The 6000-nt window shown below is 40.6% G+C and overlaps 1 protein-coding gene across 2 annotated transcripts in view; it reads right to left on the minus strand.

The window, feature by feature from the left end:
• The window catches only part of LRFN2 (leucine rich repeat and fibronectin type III domain containing 2), a 163944-nt gene extending 160097 nt beyond the window's left edge, over window positions 1-3847 (minus strand). Inside the window, exons 1-2 of one of the 2 annotated variants that reach the window (XM_005503823.3) lie at window positions 3544-3847; window positions 2833-3038 (exon numbers count right to left, since the gene is read on the minus strand). The gene's annotated coding sequence lies outside the window, so the exon portion shown is untranslated. Of the gene's footprint in view, window positions 1-2832; window positions 3286-3543 lie in introns of those variants that run through there. The other variant, XM_065058167.1, reaches the window with a different exon arrangement.
• Between the last annotated feature and the right edge of the window lie 2153 nt (window positions 3848-6000).

Raw genomic sequence — 6000 nt, forward strand, 5'->3', positions numbered from 1 at the left:
CATCAGTCATGATTGAAAACTACATAATTAAGACAAAGAGGATACATAAGGTATAAAGCAATGACCCATTTGGTGTTGGTCAATGGATTCCACAGTGATCAAAACTGGCTTGAAGGAGCCACAGATGTCTTCTTTCTGCTTTTCATAAGTAGTGTTACTGCTTTTCAGTCCAGTACCTAGAGGACAGTCACTATCTGCACAACAACAAACACGCGACAACACACTACAATGAACCCAAAGCAAGCAAGACTGAGCACTTAAGCCAGAAAGAAAACTGAGTGCAAACTTGGAACAAACTACACTTTTTGTCCCACAGGTGATCTTTGTAGGTCAAGGCTGATACGCATTATCAATGCAAAAAGGGTTTTGGGGGTGAACAGGCACTGTCATTACCTCTTCCTTTCCTTCCTTTTGTGTGAATAACAAATGCAGCCTTGGGAGTTGTCAGTCTACAACTCCTCTTCAGGGAGATAAATTTCACATGAAATATAGTCCTGCCTATTACCTGTTAAACCTTGATAATTATGAATCAGCTTTTCATATTGTACTTGGTTTCCCCCCACCTTCATTGCAAGAGAAAAAAACTAGAAAGGCATCAGCTGGGTCTAACACCATTATATCACAAAGTTCAGTAAGTGGCCAGAGAGTCCTTGGCAAAGAGAGAGAACAGGAGCTCTTTGCCAGGGATTGCCAGGGAGCTATCAGCTCAGGCCCACCTGAGCAGCAGGCAGATCAGAGGCTGTGGGGAAAGGCTACACGTGTTGTTTCTACTTCCCATTGGGAAAAAAATATTAGTTACATTCTAAATGTAAATTTAAAGAAGAAGTGCTAATGCTGTGAAGAGCAGCGTGGGGCAGAGAGGGCAGCAGAAAGGGTGGCTCTGAGGATGGATGACACTTCTCATCCTGCATGGTGCCCTGGGGGCTGCTTCTTTGCCTGCCTGCCCGTGCCCTGCACAACCAGATACGAGGGGACACTAGGGCCCAAGTCACCCTAAAGAAAATAGAGCTGTTCTGGGGAGCAGACAGACACTATCTCCAAGTCTAGAGGCTATACAGATTTTTGCTGGTATTGGTAGGTTAAAAAGGCTTGGTGGAACATGATGACTTTTTTCTTCTGGTCTCCTAGCATTGTTGTTTATTTTTTGTTGCATCCCCTCTCTCCCTGAGAATTGGCAGCAGTTTCAGGGAAGGTCTGAAGCTCTGTTTTACGCTGCTGCGACAACGCAGCTCTGAGCAGAGCGCATACAAAAAGCACTCTGTTGTGCTCAAGTGGCGATCTGGAGGCAATGCAAACTAACCACCGAACCAGGGCAAGCTGTAAACAAGGAAACTGTAACCAGGCTGAAACACAGCAAGAGTACAAGTAGTCATTTGTCTGTCTTCCTTCTCACCCCAAGCTCAAATTTGCCTTAGTACATCCTCTGTACACAGCAAGATCCAACAGAATATTGATACCCTGCTTGGCAATGTTTCCTCTTTCCCAGAGAAACAGAAAATACTAGTGACAATTGTGTGGCATCTGCTGGACTTAACCTGGGTGAGCGTTGTATGATAAAGTTGAGAGGTATCCATTTAATTAACTGTGACTTTATAAAATTAGGTGACGCTTACTATTTTCCTTTCAAAGCCTGTCTCTTCAGAAGAGTTATTCTGTGTTATTAAATTCAAATATGGGGTAGGTGAAATAAACCATACTCTCAATATCTCCATGGTACTGCCCCAAAAATACTAGATCAGCCTCAGCAAAGAATGATTCTTGCTTTAAATCAAAACTATTTGTCTTTTTTGGGTAGGAAAGTGTTACACAGTTTAAGAACCCTTCCTTGCATACATTACCACAGCTGACCACTTTATATTTCCAGTTTACTAATTCACTATACTGGGACTTGTTGACTTAATCACTGGATTCCACTCTTCCCTTTAGTTTCTTTCTTGTTTTATTCAGTCATATGCTTGTTTTGTGATGCAAAAGTGTACATGTGTCCATGCATGGAAAAACTCAGTTTCCATTTTGCTACATCTTGTCCTGTGCTGCCATTTAGAAGCTTCCCCCTACCCAAATTCTCATTACATTTAGTCTTGCAGAGAGCATATATGTTTGATGCCATCAGACAGACATAGCATATACCTGCTTGTGTACCCCATCCCCCACATAATCACCTTGCCAATTCTGGTTGTCCATCATTAGTGGCACCACTCTATCAAGAATACCAACCTCTGTGAGGGTAGACATTGAATTGGGTGCCCACTGCCCCTCCACACCTCTCACTCCTTTCCCTTCTCTAGCTGTTCCTGTGCCTTCTGTTTCTTCACATGGCATTTGCCAGGGTCCCCACTCTTTTACTGTGTGTTTTTGTATACGGCAGAGTTGACCTGTCCAGCAAAGTTTTTTCTTAGCTTTGTAGGATTTTCTAATTCCTCCAGAAAGCTGGCATCACTTTCACAGCTTTACTCTGTTGCTCAGTTTTATCTGTATTAGAAACCAAATTACTATCCTTTATTTCAAATCTCTTTCCATCACTATTTCAAAACTGCCATGCAAAAAATCCTTATTGTTGCTTAAAAAAAAATTATTTTTCAGTTGCCTCTTCATACTGAGAGATGTAGAAATCAAACTGAGATTCATTTCTCTACATGAATAATCTTATCTAGGCTAGCATGAAAAGGAAGATGAAGCTATAAATTTCTCCAGTGCTTTTAAAATACATGACAGATTTTTTTTCATCAGAAATAACTGTACATAAATGCTTGGTGTAGATATCTATATGTAGTTTACGTTATAGCCATATAGTTTATACATACACAAGAAAAAAAAATAACTAGCACTTACCTTTAAGAAGTAACATTTATCCCAGGTTCAATAAAATAGGCTCAGACAGGCACTTAGACCTTCTTTCTATGCCATGCATCTTTTTTCAAAAGAAGATCTAGTCGGAAAAATCCTGGTTGATGTCTAGCAAGCCAAAATGCAGGCTAGATTGTTTGGCAGATGCAGCCTGATTCAATAAAGTCCAACTGTGTGAATCCCTGAGACTCCTTTTTCAGTAATATCCAGAGCACAAAAAAGAGAAAGGAAGAAAGAAAAAAAAAAAAAAAAAAAAAGGAGGAAAAAATTAATAACTTGTTCTTTTCTTGTTTGGCTTAAAAAACCCAGTCTTAGAGAACTAAGCAGCCTGCAGGCTTTTCAAGCGTTCTGATCCTAGAGCATCCCAAGGTAACACATGCATTTTGGTACTGCAAGTCTTCAAGTTCATACTCACAAGCCCAGCTTCTGCGTATGTGTGTGTGTGTGTTGGGGAGGGGGGATTGATTTGTATCATGGGGGGGAGAAGAGAGACAGGGAGATACACACACACGCAGAGATGGAAAAAGGAAAAACAGCAAACTGGAGTGATCTCACAAAGTGCTCTAGATGGCAGAGGCTGCACGGCTTGTAAGACAAGCAATGTGCACACACCAAAAAAAAAAAAAAAAAAAAAAGAGGGAGAGGGAGAGAAAAAGCCAGGAGAACTAGCAGGCAGCTTCAGGAATTTCTTCTTACCTCTTCTGACGATTCAACACGCAGCAAGTGTTCCGTGCTGCATAGGAATCCGCGCAGGCATGACTCAGTCAGATTCCTCACTTCTGAAATAAACAAATATGTAGCATAGGAAAGAGAAGAAAAACAGCAACCAGGGGAAAGAACCATACAAAAATAAGCTGTTAAACAAGAGTGTTGGGGAGGAGGCTTAAGTGGGTGGGAGGCATATAGTTGGTACGGAAAGAGGCATCCAAACTCCTGGTCCTAATACAGATTGGCTCTGTAATTATGTAGCAAAGCACTGCCTTCTAAGCCATTGCGTAATAATAGAAACCTAAGCTGTGTAGACACAGCCTGACATGCTAAATCCTCAGGAGCTACACTCAACACTTGTCGGTGGAAAGCGTGTCAGTTCTCTGGGGGCGGGGGAAGCTGAGGGTAAAGGGAAAGAGAGCGAAATTTTGCTGCAAAATGCAAGAGTTGCAGCTGCAAAGAGCTCTCAGGTGGTGTCAATGCCTGAAATGTTCTAGTGGAAGTCATATGTATTTGTATCTATATAGGGAGAGACAGATAAATACAATAACACTGCCAGCTCTGTTCCTGCTATTCAATACTAGCAGAGTTTTCCCTTGCTGTATTTTAGTAACTTAAATGACGAAAAGAAAAGCAAAACCAAAAGTTTTCTGTGTTAAATATTATTTCTAATGCTGGTGGCAAGTTCTCATTTTGCACTGAACAGTGTTAAAAGGTTTAAATAAAACCTGAATTAACGTAAAAAACTCAGAATGATTGATCAGCCTTTCCTATTTACTGTCAGATTCCTCTCTCCAGCCCTCCAGACACTAATACACACATTTTCTTCTGCCTCCCTTGGTTGAAGAAGCTCCTAGACAGAGCCAGGAAAAAGATTAGTACTGACTGAATAGGAGTAGGCAAAACTCAACTCATACAAACTACCACACACCAGTATCAGTACACCAACAGACTGAACAATTTATAATGCACACAGAAGGAATCAAAAACAAAGAAAAAAATGTAATTTTACAGTGGGAATTTACCTGGAAATTGTGGCCTTGGCTCACACCTATGGTCCATCTACTCCAGTATCCTGTCTCTGAACAGTGATCCGTACAACACACCTCCAAGGAATATGAATTGATTTGTGCAGCTAGGGATAGATAGCTAGGGCTAACCTGTTCATGGCAAAGCTTCGTCTTAATCCCTGTTCTTTAAAGATTAGTTGATGCACTGAAGCATGTACAGGGGAAACAGTCTGCCTCTGCACATACAGATTAAACATTTAAGGTCTGATTCTGAAGTCCTTTGTAGCTGGTGTAAAGTACACCTCTTTTTAGACTCCCTAGATCTAAAGGCCAAAATGGTCTGATGCTTTGTAAACATCCCAGAGTTGGGGGGGGGGGGGGGAAAGAAAAAAAAAAAAAAGAAAAAAGGTACGAATTCAGAAAGAGCTGTAGTATATCAGTCTGGAGAGTAAGAAGTATATTTTTATATAGCCGAATCTAGCCTAGTTGCTCTCCTCATTTTCTTCTTACTGCTGGTGGAAACAACAGTTATATTTCAAGAAGCCATGCAGTGTACATAGGAGAACTAGGTCATTCAGCTGGTATGTAGGTATCAAATTTGGCATCTGGGAAGGCCAACCAGACTGAACTGAAAACTTTAAAGACATTTCTGATACTGACAGCACAGAACACCACATATGCTTTTTGGAGGGGTTCATGAAAAATATTCTGCTGCAAACTTCAGATCCCTTTCTGTTATCAGCCTTATTCCTTTGATATATGACTGTTGTGCTCCCAGGTGACTCTTTGTACCCCTAAGGTGAAGATTGCAGTTGTCCTGCATGAGGGAGTTACACTGTGGTAAAACAGGGGAGAGAGAACTTGTGGACAAAGAAATTGCTTATTTCGCTGTATATCCAGGTCTGCTTATCTTCATATGGAACAGTACTGAAGGGCTATTCTTGAGAAGGCCAAGAGTTACAACAATGGGTAACCTTACTGAGCACTGAAATAAATGGCCTTGTCAAAGAAAAAGTTGAGAAGCTAGTAACTGCCAAACTAGACAATAAGAACCTTAGAAAATTGCTTCATTTTCTAGATGATTAAAACAAGAATTTAGGCAGTTAACTTTTAAATATAGCTCCTGGGAATCCTGGGCAAGGCATGTTGGCTAGAAAATCAAATCGAAACTCTCATCATATCAGTGCCTTATAAAATAAATGTCAGTGCATTGTAGACAGAGAAGACATCTCTTAATGACATCAGGAATTAATAATAGACTCTGGGACTAGTGTTTCAGAGTCTGATTTGAAAGCAAAGTATTGCTTGCAATGTCAGAAATCAATGAATTCCACCAATGCACTAAAAAAATTTCTGAAAATCTTTTACCAGTTATAGTGCCAATTCCCAAGGAAAAATCAAAGGTGATACAATGCTGGCAAAAAGTCACACAAAA

This window comes from Columba livia, chromosome 3 (genome assembly GCF_036013475.1).
Source record: "Columba livia isolate bColLiv1 breed racing homer chromosome 3, bColLiv1.pat.W.v2, whole genome shotgun sequence".
In the NCBI taxonomy this organism is placed as follows: Eukaryota; Metazoa; Chordata; class Aves; order Columbiformes; family Columbidae; genus Columba; species Columba livia.